Here is an 18,432-nt window from a genome sequence, read left to right on the forward strand (position 1 = left end):
CAATATCCCCTGACATATATTATACATGGTGCCACAAGGACTGACATTCTTTAAGTGCTGTGAAAATGAGTGAATTGTCTGGGTGACCCACTGGGGTCTTACATATTGGGTGTTCTATCATAATTTAGAAAAGTTCCGCCTTCTATAAGCAATGTGGTTTCACGATCTCAGAGGTAGAGGTTGATTTGCAAATCCACCATCACTTTCGTGCAAGAAAAGCATGACGCTACAATGAAAAGTGCTAATCTACAAGATCGGTACAGACCTGAGACTTGGACGCAGATTGTCAGCTAAATTGATGCTGTTTCTCTGAACCCGGTTGACATCATCTGTCCTACAGTCTTAATGCTTGGAAGAAACTTTCCTGGGTTTGAACAGAAAGAGAAGAGTATTACTGGTTTTCTTTCGCTGGCCACAAAGACCCAAATTTGCCCAGATTTACACAGGTCAGTCCTGCTGGTTTTGCAGGGCCCAGCAGATGCTGCTCTCCTGAATCTGAAAGCACACCGAAAAGCCAGCCCAAAAGCCAGCGCAATCTTTTGGATGCCATCAGCAGCTGAAGATAGAGTTAAACAATCCAGAATGGAATTTCTTTTCAACCCTCTGCACTTTCATTACTAAGACAAGGCCCATAGGGCATGTTGGCCAAACAGCTTCACTACACAAACATGCGGTAAGGTGAAGTGAATGGCATCACAGAGATAAATGAATCAGACAGTCCAGTGACTTAAGGCTACTTGTCTTCTTGCCTACCATGTGGGAAACCAATGTCTGGCCATAGGAACCTCAGCTCTCCTGTTTCCCAAGTCAGTGACTGCCAGGAGCATCATGGAGGTGACACTCTTGGCCTTCAAGGGGTTGGGGAGATCAATATTGGCAACATGAAGGACACTTAAAACACCATTTCTTGGACTCTGTCATTATCAGCAGAGGAGACAAGAGGGAAAATAGGTAGTTATAAATGGCCCGGTAGGAAAAAGAAAAGAAAAAAAACAAACAAACAAACAAAAAAACCCCAACCCACAAAACCCCCAATGCCTTATTTTGTTGGCTGTATTTGCTGTACAGCCCAGTGAAAGAGAGTGAAAAAAGCAACTGTTTGTCACCCAGAGCCTCTTTGCTTTAAAAACATGGAGACAAACTTAACAATGAAGAGTCGGGATTCCATAGGGTTGTTTATGTATGACATACATGCAAATGCATATGGTTATGTAGAAGTGTGTCTGTGTGTAATGTAGCATTAACACCAATTCTTACAGCCTTATGAAATGATATATTAAAAAGAAAGAGAGAAAGAAAGGAAAAGCAAGCTAGATTTTTTTTTCTTCTTTTACAAATATGATGCAGTTTACAGAAGCATGGTCCTTTTTTAGAAAGAATTCTAAATGCATCATTCAAATATTGTTTGAGCTGAATACATGATATACATATCATGAATACATATAATCACAGCACAGTCTTTTGTGGAAGTTCTGAAAATAGCATCGGAAAAAGCTGACCATGAGTTTCCATCTAAGGATTTGCATTTGGTTAACATGTGTGAACCAACTGCATTCATCTCATCCTCAATGGGAACTATCCTGCTGCTCCAAACAGCCAAGCTGAAAAGTTTGGCCTGAATGATAGGAATCCATTATGTGGGTCTGATGTCAAGGACAGCATCCACTGCCACCAGATGAAGTTGTGGGAATGAACTGGGGAACCCCATTCAACTGAAAAATCCCTATAGGTTAGGTACCATAATAGCTATTGTATTGGAAACTGGAGTCAAAAGACGAGAAGCCTTGTAGCAAGTTAAGTTTTAAGTTATCTGCTGATTTCCCTACCTTTTTCCACCAGTTCCCCTTTGGCAGGAAAGGTTAGGATTGCTGGGAAGGCTCAAAATTCCTTCTCTTCAGCTCCATTCTTGCAGGTTCTCTCACCTCTCCCATTGCAGAGTACTGAGAGAAAAAAAAAAAAAAACAAAAAAAAAAAAAAAAAGAGGGAAAGGGATCAATCACAGAAAAAAGGGCAATTAGGTGGGTGAGCTTCAAAACCGCTGCAACCGCTCTTCCCTCAGCTGGGTGCGCAGAGCTGCTGGGAAGCATCGCGGTGTAGCGGGAGGGCTGCACCCAGGGTGTCCAGAGGTCAGAGGGGACATCACTGCCCTCTGCAAAACCTGTGGGAACGGGTGAAACTGGAGGATGTGGGAAGGGTGGCAGGGAGGGCTGAGCACTCTAAGTAGCATGTTTCCTAGGAAACCTTCGACAGCAAATATCACATTAGTCCTGCCTTGTGGCCCAGCTCATGTGATGTCAAGAACAATTTCTCACAACTCAGCTCAGAAGGTTAGCAAGACTTGGTGAAATGTTCGCTGATTCTGGTCTGACTTTCCAGCTGGGAATGAAACAACAAACTGAGGGTGTTAGCATTGTTTGAGAGGTTTGTGACAAATTCCTAACCAAACCTTTTATTTTTAAATTTTTTTTTTTTAAACATTATGGTGGATTTCCTTCATAGCCTTACAGGTTTGGGGAGACTAACCCATATGCTATGTTCACTGTTAAGGCACTCCATTCAACAAAAGAGATATTCCAGAAGTGAAAATATAGAGAAAAAATGGAAAGGCAAGCAATCCACAGAAAGTCTTAGAACTGTTAGAACTTAGAACTGTAGAAGCGTTTAGCTCACGCACCGATTAAAAAAGCTCCGTCATAGACTTCTGGCATTACAAAACTTCGCTTACAACTATCCTTTCTAATTTCTGTCAGCTGCAGCCTGAAAATATCCATAGCCTGGCAGATTTAACAAAAGAAGACATAAGCTCTGGCAGCACAACTCAGATATGAGTTGAACCTCAGCCTCCAAGAGGGCTCCAACCAGCTCCTCGGGCTGGGTCTGAGCACGGGGATGCAGCGTTTTGCTTCTCAAGGCTACACAACATTTTGTGGCTGAATACTTGGGGGGCTACATGGTACCACAGACCGCCCCACAATGTACCCGTCGTGCACAGCTTACATTTTTCTTCCCTGAATTCTTGCAAACTGGCCCCACCAGAAGGTGACCACACCGTATTGTAGAGGAAAAGTCCCACTTTGCTGCCATTTCTGCTGGCTTCACATTTGTGACTTCAGTGGAGTTTCTCTGACTTCTAATTGTTTAAGAGAAAAGAGACTAAAACTGAAAAATCTTCCTCTCGTGACACACTTCATCTCATACTTAGTGAAATATAAAGACCTTTTTAATAGAAAGTAATATATTTAAACAAATTAAAAATAGCCCCACTAATTTCTTTTTAATCATAAGATAACTTAGGTGTGTGACCTCTTTATTTCCTTTTGCTGTTTCTCATCTTTAGTGATTTGAGCCCTCACATCTAGTTTTTTTTTTTCTTTTCTTTTTTTTTTTTTTTCTCCTTCCCAGGGAAATGAGAGATGAATACAAAAAGAACAAGGCTGCTTGGGGTACCTGAGAAACACCAGCATAGAAATAGGTCCATTGCTTCCTTTCATCCCATTTTAGATACAGAAGTCCTGATGGATCAGCTTTTCCTTCAGGAAAGCCAGGATTAAAGAGGTCAGGTCAGCAATGTGAGAATGCCTTTAAGAACAGTGTGGGAACACAAGACTTCCTTATTAGCACGTTAATGTACTGAACCTGAAGCTCATTTAAACAAGATGGGGACAGTTGACTTCTTCCCCCCTCAGCCCGAGTCTGCTGCGTCCTTAGAACTGTTTGATCTGCCAAGTGACAAATCTCTGAAGCCGCATGTTACTGGAAATCCCGTGAAAGAGAACAAGCACAACATTAGGATTTACTGACCACTGTAAAGATTCCTCTTAAGATTCAAAAGCAGGGGTTTTACAGGGGGAAAGCATGGCAGCAAAGGCTCCAGCTGAGATTATAGAAGACGAAGATATACCGGACTGTTTAGCAGAAATGTGAGTCCCCTTGACCTGGAAGCGTCTTTGCAGGCAAACAGCCGTCACTCACAGACATGGTGCCCAGCCCACACCGCCAGCCCCTCATTCCATGGCCCTGGCTGACATCCTCCAGCTCGTGATGCACCCCTGCTCTGTACCCAGCTGGCCCGCGCTGTCCTCTCAGCCCCAGCATGTCTGTCCCTAATGTTTCCACCACCTCCTCAAGCCGGAGGCAGCTTTGTGGAGCGCTCGAGGCTGTGAGGAGAGGTGGGGTTCTGGCGGCCCCAGCCCAAGGCACAGCCCAGCCCCTCTGGGGAAGGGACCTTTAGTAAAGAGATTTTTAGAAATAATAATAACAACATTATTATTATTATTAACAACAATAATGGCTTTTCTAATCATTTGGGAAACATTTCTCTACTCTAGCTGTAAAATCAGGCACTCTAATCTTTCCCCTTTGACAAAAACACGCTGCTTTTTTCTCAATTCTCTTTTCAAGCCTAGGCTACCCACCCTCACACACGCATACTGTACATGTGTCGTATCTCTGAGACACGTAAATGTTCTATAGCCTTGACTGTGGGGATGAAAGGGCTGAGCGCACTCACCTGACGCGCCAGCGTCTCCGGAGCAGTCAAAGGGAGAAGGCTCTTCTTACATCAAAGTCATCAGGTGGGGTTGTTTTCTTCATACAGGCCTCCTTTTTTTTTTTTTTTAAGTTAATTATATCCCAGAGCAGTAAACAGGTCTTGTAACACTTACAGTGATTACTTCTCCTACATTAAGGACCTGAATAAATGAAGATTTAAACTCCGGTAATGCATAAATAGCCATACTGCATTTACCTGCAACTCCAGGATACACACGCCCTCCCCTCTTTCTTCTCAACTCCCTACAACAAAAACTAATTCCTCATCCACGGGAGATGCAGACGAAACCTTTAGGGTCCCTACCAGCATGTTTTCACCTGCTGAAGGACTGGGATGAAAACACAAAGAGCCAGATTAATACCAATGCAGACCTAAATAACATCTCAGTTTCTTATAGATTAAAGATTCGGAAAGAAACATCTGTTCTTATTGTGAGGAAGGATCTATAACTCACTCTTAGCCTTTCATCACTAGGAGGAAATATACTGTGACTTATGCCAATCCATTATCTGTTCTTATTTTCCACCGTATGTGTATTTATCTCTGTGGCTCACTCCATCAATCCAGACACCCACGATCACCCAAGCACAAAGTTCACGTGGGGCCCAAGCCAGCCCTCCCATTTGGGTGGGAGTCTCTGCTCTTCCCTGACCCACACGAATAAGAAGAGCGCAGCTTGGTTTTGTACTCTAAACTACATTTTTCCCTGCCCACAGCTGAAATCCCATCCTCACGCAATGTCATTTTGTTGTGATGGGACGCTGTGTGGTTAAAATGCGCACAGCATCGGTCTCAACACTGTAAATCTCAACAGGAGGGGCTGGAGCCGAGCTTTCCCCCAAGTCCATACACATCCCAGCCTGGAGTTCTAGATCAGGCATATTTTGAATTCCAGCTTGTTAAAGTTACTGGCTTATGCACCCGTCTCCTGTCCAGCTCCCAGAGAGGATCTAGGGCCACTTCCAGCCCTTGCCTCAATGGTTTCCAACCTAGTATCAGGATTAAGATTCACAGGTACATTTCTCGCTTCCCAATCCCCGAGGGCAGTAATCCTATCACTCCGCATTTCTTCTGCGGCGACCGCACCTCTTTCCCAGAAGCGCCAATATCCCTCTTGTATACATATGCACGCCTGGTGAAACCCGAATCGGTAGTATTTTGCAGTAAGATCAAATTTCAGCATCGATAGTCATTCATTCACTCGTTCATTCATGGAAAAAGATACACAGACTTCATCCTGCCCAAGTACGAAAGCTATTTTTTTTCCGAGGCGTATCGCATGCCGCAGCCAGCAACTGCCTGTCCTGTTTGGGACATGTGTCCTGTGTAGATTCCCCTATTACATCAGCTCAGACATCAGCTTGCAAGAAAGCTTCCAAGTGGGAAAGCATATGATTTTCACTTTGGCACTGCAATAGTACTACTAATAAAAAGAGTAAGCATTTTCTGCTCTAGCCTGGAAAGAGTTTGCCAAAAGTCAGGGTTTCATATAAAAATAGCTGCATGTCCACATCGGTTAGTTACTCTCAGAAACTTAAAAAAAAATATATATATTTTTTGATAGCTTTACCCTACACTGCCCAGCCACATTAAGCCACAGTAAACTACGTTCTTATGGTTGTCATAACATTTCGCTCTGTGTTGCTTGTGACGCGAACAATCTATTAAGATATATAAGGTGCAAAATGCTGCTTTTATGTCTCCGAGTTCCTGCAATCTGCTGTAACAACCCAGCGCAATTACTGCCGGAGTGGTGCAGGAGCGACTCCCTGCCACTGCCGCAGCCGACCAGAGGGTCCGGACCAGCGACTCCGGGCAGGCTCGGCCACAGCCACCGGGGCCGCGGAGACCAGCCTTCTTCCCGCTGCACTCCCCCTCCTCCTCCCCCATCCCAGCCTGTCATCAATCTTACTAAAATGACAGCAGACAGATGTTAGCCTTTGCAAAGATCAAATGAAATCTATGGCTTTAGGGCTGTTCACCAAGGAGCGGAGTAGTCTACACCAGACACGGGCACCAGCAGTCACCTCCTCTGCATCAACCCGCCTCGAATCAGTTTGGCAGCCATCACAGTCATCTCTCCACAGGCAACCCAAGTCCTGAAATAGATTTTGACAAACTTTAATGTTTTAGCCTCTCCACAGAGTTGGTTGGGGTTTTTTTTATAGTATGATTGCTCATTCCAAACTTTTTTGGTCAGGAGTTTTGAGTGCATTTGGGGCGATGTTGGGAGGGGGCTTGTGTTTGCAGCCACGCTGAGAAGCAGCTCAGGAGTGCACAGGAGCAGGGATTCATTTGGGTTTAGTACACTTGCCCCTTACACATTTGATAACCTGAATGCTGCTAACAAAGGGGAGGGGAGGGAAAAAAAAAAAAAAGAAGACGAAGAAGAAGAAAAAAAAAGATTACTCCATGGCATAAATATGCTGTATGTGCCCTTGTCTCATGCAATTTCTTTACATCGATGTGCAGGAATATTTATCCCCAGTAGAAATGTTTAACTAATCTGGTAAATGTCAAGCCATATGGTGTACATTGTAAGGATTTCATCAGGCCTTTTTAACTCTTTGTGAAAGTCTCTCCCTCTCCTTCTCTATGCTTCCCCCCTCCTTTTCTTTTTTCTTTTTTTTTTTCCTCTGTTGCTGCCCCGCCAGAGCCTATGAGGAAGCAGATAGTGTGCGTAGTGTTATTAACGTTAGTTAGATCAGGGATGTGATGTTCACGGTTTACAATAACAAGCAATATTTGCCAGAAGTGCAACTCATGAGGCACCTTTACGCTGGGCGAAGAGATGCGCTGAATGTAATTTTTATCAGCAGTGACCTGCAGAAGAAGATCACTAATACTTTTCTTGAAAACAAACTGTCCACCTCAACAATGCACAAAATTCCCAGGGGCTACCTCATCTCTTATCGCTTCCTTTGAATAATCAAGTCTTTACAACAAATAAACTGCAGTTCTTCAGCACTTTCAACTAAAGGAAATGTTTCTGTACTGTAACTATGTAGTGTATCTCGCAGAAAGATAGAGTGCAATTTACAATAAGCAATATCAAAAAAGAATAAACCGTTATGCTCGTGCCAATCCTTATTCATGGTTTTATAACAAGACATATCTGTTTTCTTCCTATAAATCTTGACTCTATTTTTAGAGTTTGCAAATAATGACTCCAGTCTTTGGCTGCCTGCCACTTCTGTGAAAAACTAGAATAGCCACAAGTGCAAGACAACAATATTTAAACAAAAAAAAAAAAAAAAAGAAGGAAAAAAAAAAAAAAAGAGGGATCTTCTTGAACTCTGGGTATTCCCTACCAGGACAGACTCGTTCAAGATAGTGAGAAAGTGATGCAAATGGGCAGAATGGGTTAGAGAGAGCAGGAGCAGGCTGGAAATTTAGCTGAAATTCTGCACCTATTTCAGAAACCTTTTACCTAAACCAAATTGCAATGGCCCCTACGTATGTGGGCCCTGCGCTGCATCGCCGGCAGGCGCTTGCACGGAGCAAGCCATGCGCAAGCCTGGACTTCTCCGCTGGGCACCGCTGCCTGTTCATCTTAGGGGCCACCGAACCTGCTTTTAGTGTCTGTGGATGGAGAGAGCCTCTGAGGGCAAAGGATCATAGGGCATTTCTTGCTATAGTACAGCCCAGGAATAAAAAATCCCGACAGGAGAAACTACCACCTTCAGCCATAGCCTGCGGACATTTTCGAGCGGTGGAAGGCTGGGGAGGGGGAGCTGCAGGTCAAGGAAAGGATAAGATCTGGGTGGCTGGGAACGGGGAAGGAGAAAGAGGAATGTAGTGAAGGAGGTAGAGAAGGAAAAGCAGGGAAATGACAGCATTCAGATAAATTTAGCTCTGAATCCAAACTTTGGGGGGAGGGGAGGCATTTCCTGCGCCAAACCTCTGAACTTGCTGAGATTCTCCCATATCGCAAGTGATTTACCTGTAAAGAGAACTGAAAAGTGGGGAAAAAAGAGGGAGAAAATTGAAATAAACAATTCTCTGCTGTTTAAACAATCTTTCCATCCTACTCCCCCAGGGTCAAATGTTCAGGCACAAGGACACAAACAAAAAAAAAAAAAAAAAAAAAAGAAGAAAGGAAAATCGCTTTAAAAAGAGGATCTTTACACAAATGCATTAGCCCCAGTTTTCATCAATTAACAACAGTATATCAACTGTTAACACGAAGTGCCTTCCCCACATACCAGCCAGTTCCCTAACTCCAAAACATTTATTGGTACATCATATTTAACATTTCATCATTATTAAGGACATTGGCGAGTAGTAGTACGACAGCTACCAGTGTAGTTATCTGAGCTTTTTTTATGTGCAAGCATTTTGGATAAAAAAGAGAAAGGCAAGGCTAAGTTGTAAACACATCCAAAAAAAGACGACGACGACAACAAGCATTAATAATTAATCAGAAGCGCTAGTTCAAGACTTTTACTGTGAAAGCTGTGAGATGAATGTGTCTATTAGCCACGAATATATATATATATATATATTTAAAATTTCTCACACTAATGTGTTTCTAATAACAGTATTATCTGGCTGTATAGACAGCTTACGCCTGAGCAGCCTCTCAATATTCAGGAAGTTGTTGACAAAGACTTCTGCAATAGCCTGTGTGATTTTGTGTTATTTCCTTTAATTGAACCAATAAGACCTGCACTTCTGCACTCCTGACCTTTGCTCAGAAGGCTAATTTGAGATTAAGGTAGTCTGAAAGTAAGAAATAGGGAGTGTACATTTAAAGCACAGAAATATTTCTATAGTAACAGAAGATTAAGATCAATTTCAGTACTCGGATCCTTTCAGCCCCAAACCACTCTGCACTTAAAGGGATCTTTGGTGAGACAATACGGTATCTTAATTTCAGAAAAGTTAAATTCACTTAGCTTTTTTGTCTTTGTGCTGAGTGTTTTAGGGCTTGTAATAAAGATGATACCCATGACTTTCAGTCCTTGGTGTCTTCACAGTCACCCAGCAGGACATTCAGAAGTCCCTTAGGAAAACTTACACGAGAGCATAAAGTATGTCATGCCAGACAAATTATTCTTTATTTTTGATTCTTATATTATTGCGGTGTAGTACTGAAGGTTGCAATACTTAAGCCATGTGTAGTAGCCAGGGAATGAACGAGACAGGCTCCTCAGTGGGAGAAAGATCCCAAGCGACTGGGGAAAAGATAGGAGAACAAATGTTTTGATTGCAGCTGTGAACATTATGCCAATATAGTAGGCTCATCCTGCTGCATGAGTCTGTGCCAAAATACAGAGGAATGACTAAGGCCCAAATGAAATAATGGGACCAAGCCGTTGGGGGAGTGTGTATATTTTGAACACGTGTGGATTTACTCCACGTGTTCTTAGGCACAGTGATAAGCAAATAGAGAAGCTCCACGAGGGGCTGACCACGACCCAGGATCCAGTGCCTACTCCTACTTCTGCTCTCGCCTCTACAGGTCTGTGCCTGCAGAGGTGCCTGGGTGTGCTGTGCCTTCAGCCTCACCAGGCTACACGTGAGCCAGCCTCGATTTAAAAGAAAACCTAGAAAAGCTGATACGGAGTTTTCTCCTCAGGCTTCCCTTTCCCCATGCACTCCGTAAGGCTCCAGCTTACATTTTCTCATGCAGGGCTGAAGGTGCAGAGATGCGCTTTTCACTGGGAACAAGAGGCAGAAACGAGCTGCTGTGATGAATCTGTACCCCCTACCACGTCGAGAGGGGACAGGATGAAAAGAAGGAGCTGGAGACCAGTTAACTTAACTGCACTGCCCTTCTGCAGTGCTGTATACTGAAAACTCAAATTCAGAGCCAGAATAATGTTTCCCTCAGCTGCAATGTTCGAACAGGGCTGATCGTGCTGTCCTATACAAGGACATTCACGAAGTCAGGAGGAGTACTTCAAGCAGCGTGGCTACAGGTAAAAGACCCAACAGTTGCTGCAGCAACGTGGATTTAAAGGCTGTTCCCTCTATTTACACATGTAGATATTGTAATGCTGCTATGCAAACAGTCCTTTGTGGACTTTTGCTTGTGGATTTTATTATAACACGTTCCCGACTATGAATGGCACCTTTCCTCTGCAATTATCTGCTGTTGTGCCCTTTGTGCTTTACCTTCTGACTCTTCTGGTTTTGTAACTTTTCTTGCTGGCAGGATTTAAAAAGTAGGAAATGAACTTTCCCTTCTCTTCTTTAAGTGATGCTCACGGCATGTGAGCTGCAGTTGCATTGTATTCCCTGAACTTTGCAGCCACTGGAAACACGAACAGTATGTCAACTTGTTCCTGTCTTTGCAAGAGAATTCAAGGTCAAGCTGACCAGTGAACTCTCGTATTTAAGCAGAGTAAGTCAATGCTCATCTACAGCACCGAAACTGCCTCTAGGAAACCTGTTAACCCTGTGCTGGGCCTCCAGACAGCGCGGGCCATGTCATGGCTTTTTAAGCAGTTTTCTGCTGCTGTCAATAAGAGCTGGACACACTGCATATGTCTACCAGGCCTAAACAAGTGTCCCTTCTTTGGATGTGCGCTGTGCACGGGAGGCCCTCAAGGGGTTAATACATGCCGTTCCTGAGTTCAGTGAAGGGACAGGGAGAGCCGAACAGCGGGAATTTCAGGATGTTAATAGCCTCTTCTCTTCCGATTGGCCCAGAACGAATGCAGGGTACAGTAAATTGTCCTTGTCAGCTTAGCTCACATGATGATATGCTTTATTTCTAGACATGCCTTGAATCTGTCCCTTGAATTTATGTTCAGAAAATAAACACTTCCAGACGGCAATAAAGCATTCAGTTGTAGCTGGCTGTTGCACAGTCTCAAGCCAACCAAAGCCATTTGCTTTAGAGTTTCTAGAGCTTGCAAAGCTTCGGCTCTGTGTTTGTGCTTCCTTCAGTTCCTCCTCACTTTAGCAAGTGCCCCCCTTCCCCCCCCCCCCCCCCCCCCCGACCTGAGGGGATGTCCCAACTTACATAGGAAAGCTCCAGAGAGTTTCACTTGGTTTCCACGCGGGCACCATCCCGAAAGATGACATCAGGCCACCTTGTGCGCGCAGACCGACCCTCCTGTCTTTTATAGCAGGCAACGCTGAGAGACAAGAAAAGAAATAATTTAATGGCAGCAAGTTGCAAAATAAAGATATCAATGATTCAGGATATGAATTTCCTACCATAAAAAAGTAAATTAAACAGCTGTTACATTTTTGTCTGATGTGGCTAAGGAAACAACTGGTGGCTGGCTGATTTACTGATTAGGAAGGTTGTATGCAATAATCTCCAGGTGTTACTGATAAATGCCCAAATAGAGTTGCAGTGTTTGTTTGCAACCAGTAATTTTACGGCTACCCTTTCTCTCTTCAGTTCCCCTCAATAACACCAGTTTATAACTGCATAGTTACAGTATAGGGGAGTTTGGCAAAAATCAATGGTAAATGCGCATAGGAGACAATAAAAGAGCAATACAAATAGAAAAAGCCTCGTTACAGCTTTAGTTTATTAGAGGCGTATGGATATCAAAATGCTTTCTTCTAACCCAAAGGCACTAGAAGTAGAAATACAGAGTTATATCCACCATGTCTAGGGCTGGGCAGCCAGCACCCAAATATTATACCTGGAACACGCCCGAAGAGCCCCGTGCATAGGTGGTTTTCGTTTTTCTCCCGTTTGACATAACATAAAATTTCTCCTCAACTCCATTCCTACTCAAAAAAGTACCCACACAGGAACCCACATGGGTCCAGAAGCGGCTTTTCCGTGATCTGAATGTGTCTGATAGCAAAATCATTTGATAAGAAGTCTGGAGAACAGCAGGGGTACCATTCTTTTCTAGATTATAAACTCATTAGGACATAAAGATGCAAAAATAGGAATACACCAGGTATCAGGGGGAGCCGGAGTAAATTCCCACAGATTGCTTGTTGGTGAGAACAACTGCCTGCTACAGTGCCAAACTGGCCAAAAAAAGGGGGTCACCACAGAGGTGGTGGATCTCCCATCCCACAAGTGGGGAACTGGATCCTGGGGGGACAGCCAACAGGCCTAACGTGGGGGACATTCACTGGGCCAGTTTCTAGGAAAGACACACAGTTAGAAAGCAGCCAAACAGGGGAGGTGAATTCCTGCTGGACCATTTCTTCCCTTTTTGCCTCCAGCACCAGGCAAGACGCCTCCCATGCAGAAAGGATGCAGAAAGCGAAACGTTCTCATGGCTGGTTCAGCAAGGCTGTTCAAAAGCTTTTACAATTTCATAGGAAGCCAAAGGGCAATTATGCTTAACACCACCACCACCACCACCCCCCCCCGCCTTCCTTTCCTCTGGCTCTCTTGCTTGCTTCTGTTTCTCATTCGCTCTCATTCCCATCCTTTCTTTCCTCTTCTCTTCCCTTGATCCCATTCAGGGACTCCAAAGGACTAATTCAGCACAGCACTGGCAGAGATAAGTTAAAACAATGAGCAGATTTGCAATTGGGGAGAGTTTTAAGGATTGGGAATTGCGCATGTTTTACAGTCATCTCTGCCGGGCGATGGGGACTTTATCTTCGGTAGGTAGAGCTCCTTCCTTAGCTGCCACGGCCCCACCCTCATTCATCAAGTGAAATTCCACATTCACACTAAAGTGCTGCCATATTTCAAACATACCCCATTGAAAAAAAAAAAAAAAAAAGTGTAAAACGTACGTTGTACTTTGGCCAGGGCTCATTATCAATGGTGTACATGCCTTTAAAATCCTTTGTTAATGAGGTATCCTTATTACCATAATCAAACACGCTTAGAAACTTGTCACAGATAAGCAAAATTCTTTACATTCTTTGCTCTGCACTTTCTTTTGGCATCTCTTCCCCATCCCCCTCAGTGACTGCTTAGTTTCTGAAGGTTAGGGACCGGCAGTGCTGGAAATTAAAGTCCTCTGTTTACCCACACAAGGGAAGAAACAGTCAAAGCTTCCTTACTTTGCTGCAGAGATGACCTGAACGGTGACCTGAGGAGACCACCCTCCTGAGAGAGGAGAGGTCACCGAGCCTCCACGCAGGATCTGCTCAGGGCATCCTCTGCAGAGAGAGCAAGGGAGAGATTGCAAATCATCCAAACTGTGCCAAATTATGTGTGAAGGTTTTGTAATGCAGACTACTGTCCACCAGGGATTAAATTAAGAACATCAAACCCAACACAGAAAAGATTTAATTTTATACTTAAATTCGACTTGCAGTGTTTTATTTAATGCATTTTATCAACCCCCATGCCCCAAAACATCTCGCCACCAGAAAATACTTAAATAAATTGGGCAATTTGTGCAGAGGGCCATACAAATTTAGCATGAAAGACTTTTGCTTTTAATTTGTTCATACAGAACATGGACTCGGGCAGCCACTCAGGCTGCCATTCCCATCCGTTCCAGAAACCACCTCTTCTCCCTGTGTTTACAGAGTACCTGTCTAAATAGCACAAAAACTTGATTTAAATGTGAGTGGTCTGACATGAATCAAGTGATTGATAATTAGAGCAAAGTTAGAAATATACTCAGCTCAGACAGGGGAGTTTGCACATCACTACGTGTCAGCATCTGCCGCTCCTTATCCCGAGACCGGACCGTTTCATCTGAAATTACAAGCCACAACAGCATTTTTCATAAATCTGACTTCTTGTTACATAAATATACATCTTATTACTTAGGGTTTTTCAACCTATGAAAAAAGTTTCTGCTTTAATGTAGCCTTTAACATACAGATTTTCTCAATTTTAGATTTGAGAAGTTTTCTGAGACATTATTTTTAAAAAGAGACAACCCGCAAGGGTAGGAAAAAAAGACTAAAATCTCTCAGGGAAGGGTATGAGAACTGCACATTTTTAAGTACATGCCGTTTGCCTGGTACTCTTTGATGGCTACATCAGGCTATGATGATATATCAACCACATTCTTAGGGCTCAGTTAACCCTTATGCAACTGGGAAGGACACTGAGCTGCACTGTGGGAAGCATACTTAGTCGGAAACAGTATTTATTGACTTTTTTGAAGTGTGGCAACAGAGGCCAAGGTTGTAGGATCCTGTCCTCATGTTGTCTGGTTGGCTTTCAGACCTGAAGCTTCCTAAGTCCTTTTGCTTTGGTGATGTTATCAGGAGCTTTTCAACTGCCGCTAGAGCTGGTGTGGAAGGAAAGGGAGAGTTCCTTCCCCTAGGCAGCAGGCACCACAATTAAGACTACGTAGGAATTGTGAATGCCCAACAGCCCATTTCCAACAGCAGCTCTCTCGGAAACCATCCTTTTCCAACCTGAGAACGGCAGGGAAATACTGGATATATCTTCTGGTTACTTGTGAGAGTAGTTTATTACAACTACCTTACAGCTGGGAAACTGAGGCATAAGGATTTGATTATTTGCTTATGATCACACTCAGAACCTGAAGCAAGCCAAGCTATGAGTCCCGAGGACCACTCCAGCTCCTGTACTGCAGAACCACACTGACTTCTCTGCAGTTCCTTCCTCTGAGGAAAAAACCAAAACTCCAAAAACCCACTAGAATAAAACAAAACAAAATCCGGGGCCGGTAGATAGAAGGACAGTGCAGAGTAGAAAGCTGAGGAAAATTCATGCTTTTAAATATACAAAAATTTGATTACTAAACTGACCAGAATGCTCTTAATTGGAACCTAAGTGTGTAAAATAAACAGAATATATTAAGAGGATAGAATATTGCCCACGTACATATAAATATATATAGTTTATATTAAACAATAACATTCCAATTCTCCAACTAGTAGGATTCGGTCAAATTTATTCACCAAATATGGGTACTCATTAGCACTCTCACTTCGGTGGCTGAGTATCGATAAATGTGTGAAGAACAGCCCCTGAAAACATACGTGTTACTTTAGAAAGTGAAACAACAACTTCTACAACATGGTATTATGTCATTAAAACTCTTGATACTCATATCATCCTCTGTATTGATTGACTATGACTGCTCATGACCTTGTAAGACAGTAAAATCCTATAATTTTAGACGGCGGGGGACCCAATCCTGTTCTGGCGCTCTGATCCAAAGCACGGTTTGAGATAGGCTTTTGCCTGAACAGCCAAAACGCTCACACAGGCTACGCGGACTGGGCCTTATAATGTGACATAGAACTTAGCTGCAATACTGCCTACTGAAAAGTCAGCATTTGCTAGGAGTTACCACACAATTATAGGGATGACTGTAGTATCTCCGAAATTACAGGGATGACTGTAGCATTTCCGACAAGACAGTGCGGGAACTGCAGGTTAATGGTATCTTTTAATGGTGATGGCTGTAATATAGGTTAATGGGATCATCTTTTCTTTTCCCTGGGAGAATTCATGAATTCTCCCATTCATTGACATCATTTTTAGTAGCAAATGAAGGATTTGATTCAGACCTGAAGATGTTTTCACCAGGAGGTTTGTTTTTAGTGAAGAACCCATTCAACTAACTGAAACCAAAACCAGTACGATTTCTTGGAGGAGTGGTGGGGAAGGCTCAATGCACACACTGACACCAGTTTGCCCCGGCATGTTTGGTGCCGCCTCTGTTTTGGAGAGTCCATCTCTTGGGCTCATGCCACATTGTGCCCTGACTGAACACCTGGTGGCAAACACTGACACAGCCCACGAAGCTGAGCCAAAATCCTTTATACGCTGAAATCCATCGTGTGGGACATCAGGGGTTTTGTAAAGTATTTTTGGCTTATGGGTGAAGTTTATCACTAATCTGGAGGCAGATCTTCCCAGCTACGTCCCTGTCCCTGCTTATCCCTGTGCTGCCCGCTCCATCCTGCCCTTCAAGCCTTACTGGCGAGGATGCTGGAGGGCACTGGCTGTTTGTCCGTACGAAAACCAAACTTTGCTGAGTTATCAGAACAAGGCATGCCTCGCTGTCAGCTTATCAGCCAGAGGAGAGGAAAAAAAAAAAAACCAAACCAAAAAGAGTGGAAGAACACACAGCTCTCCTTTCATTTCTTATGCGCCGCTAAAGCCCTAGCTGGGCAGCTGAAAAGGGAGGGGGACTGATGGTTTTGCAGTGGTGAAGCATCGCCCCCCCTCCTAGCGTAGCCCCCAGCGCTGCTTTCCAGGCAGTTTGGCTGGACACTGATGAGCGGTCCAGCTGGCATCCCACACTGAGGCAGAAACAACCCTTCCAAGGGGATGCCGTCTGCCCTTTCTCCTTTTCTCCTCCTCCCCTTGCTCGCTTTCTTTTTCTCCCCGCCGTAACCTGCAGCCTGGCCAGAGCGCCGCAGCTCCAGCGCCAAGGACTGTGGCCGGTGGTCTGCCCTTCTGGCAGCCCCGGCGGTGAGTGAGGCTTTGGCGGTGTGTTAATTGCCCGTCGGCCGCTCGGCTGCCCGCCAGCCCCATCTCCCATTTACTGATTGCCGACGTGACCCGCGTGAGCGAGCAAGCGCGCCGGGTCAGGGCTCGCGAGGGCCAAGTTCAAGGGCACAGGCTGGTACAGACGTATAAACAAGGGAATGGTATGTAAGCAATAAAGACATAAAGGTTAGGATCAGGGCTAGCAGTACAATAAACAGCTGTGATAACCCGGTTTGTTTATAGATAAAGAATTTACTGTAAAATCCGCAACGCGCAAGATACATTTGTTAACGCTTTAAGGGACGCATATTTTTAGACTCTCTTCTAATTTTTGTTCCGTGTCCTGAGAAACTGCCTCCAGACATCCTTTTTTTTTTTTTTTCTACTTTCTTTTAAATCGCGCCTAGTAAACGCACGCTTATCACATTAGTTAGAAATCTTTCCCTTCTAAAATCCCTCCAAACAAGCCAACACTGTTCCACGGGAGTTGAAAACCGCTGCTACAACAAATCCAGAAAGGCAGATAGCCCGGTCCTTAATACTTACAGCTTCCTATTAAAACACCCATGTTTCAAGCAAGGAACATCCCTTTACGTCCCATTTTTCCTAATTTAGTTTTAATAAAAGTAAGTAGAGTAAGTACAATTTCATTAGGGCTCGTGTAAATTTTGCACAGTGTATGTTTTGCCAACTTTACTTTTCAAAGATATTTCAGAGTGTAGCCAAGCGTTTTGTGAAATTACCACAGTGCTTCTTAACTGTCCTGTGAGGCTCCCATCAGAAGTACAATATATTGTACTGTAACTATTGATCCAAATGGCTACATTTCTAAAGCAGAAAATGATTGTGTAGTGAAAGCAGTGCAGAGGTGCAGTAAAATGCCCTCAAGTATATAAAGACATAAAGATTAAAGTCACCCTGCAGATTCTCTTTAACTCCTCCAAATCCACTGCGTAACGTGTTCTTTTAGGATAAATCAAAAACTTTGTACAAATTAACGTGACAGGTGCCAGTGTTCATAAATAAGATTGCTCCTCACCATCAGGAGGCTCGAAGAAAGTTTACTTTGCTTTAAATACATGCAAAAGCTGTTAATTAAATTCCCAGATGTCAAAAGAACATCTGAATATCTAGAAGGCAAAATAACACCCCAAAATTTGTCAGCCAGAACACGTATTCAGGATAAGAAATTGAGACTTCAGTACACAGGATGCCCTAGAGTGTTAATACCAACAATTTTCAGTTCTGTGGTTAGTCTTCAATAAAGTCGAGATGAACTTAGAAAGAAAATACATAGGTGGAGTCTGTCTTAGCCTCTTTCTCCTCCATAGCACCAAAGTCCCTTCTGTAAACTTTAGAATACACTTTTTAACGGCGTAGCGGTTGTTAGTAGCACGTGTGTTACATATGACTTGTAAAAAGCATTTGACTGCAGGATGAGCGTACTTGCCCTTGCATCGCTTTCACATTCATTCTTGGGATACTTTTTGGTACCGGCTGTCTTCAGCACCTTTAGCCTTCTGCTAACGACACCAAAAAGTGGGATATGTGTTGGAGG

This window comes from Vanellus vanellus (assembly GCF_965231255.1).
Source record: "Vanellus vanellus genome assembly, chromosome: 3".
Classification (NCBI taxonomy): Eukaryota; Metazoa; Chordata; class Aves; order Charadriiformes; family Charadriidae; genus Vanellus; species Vanellus vanellus.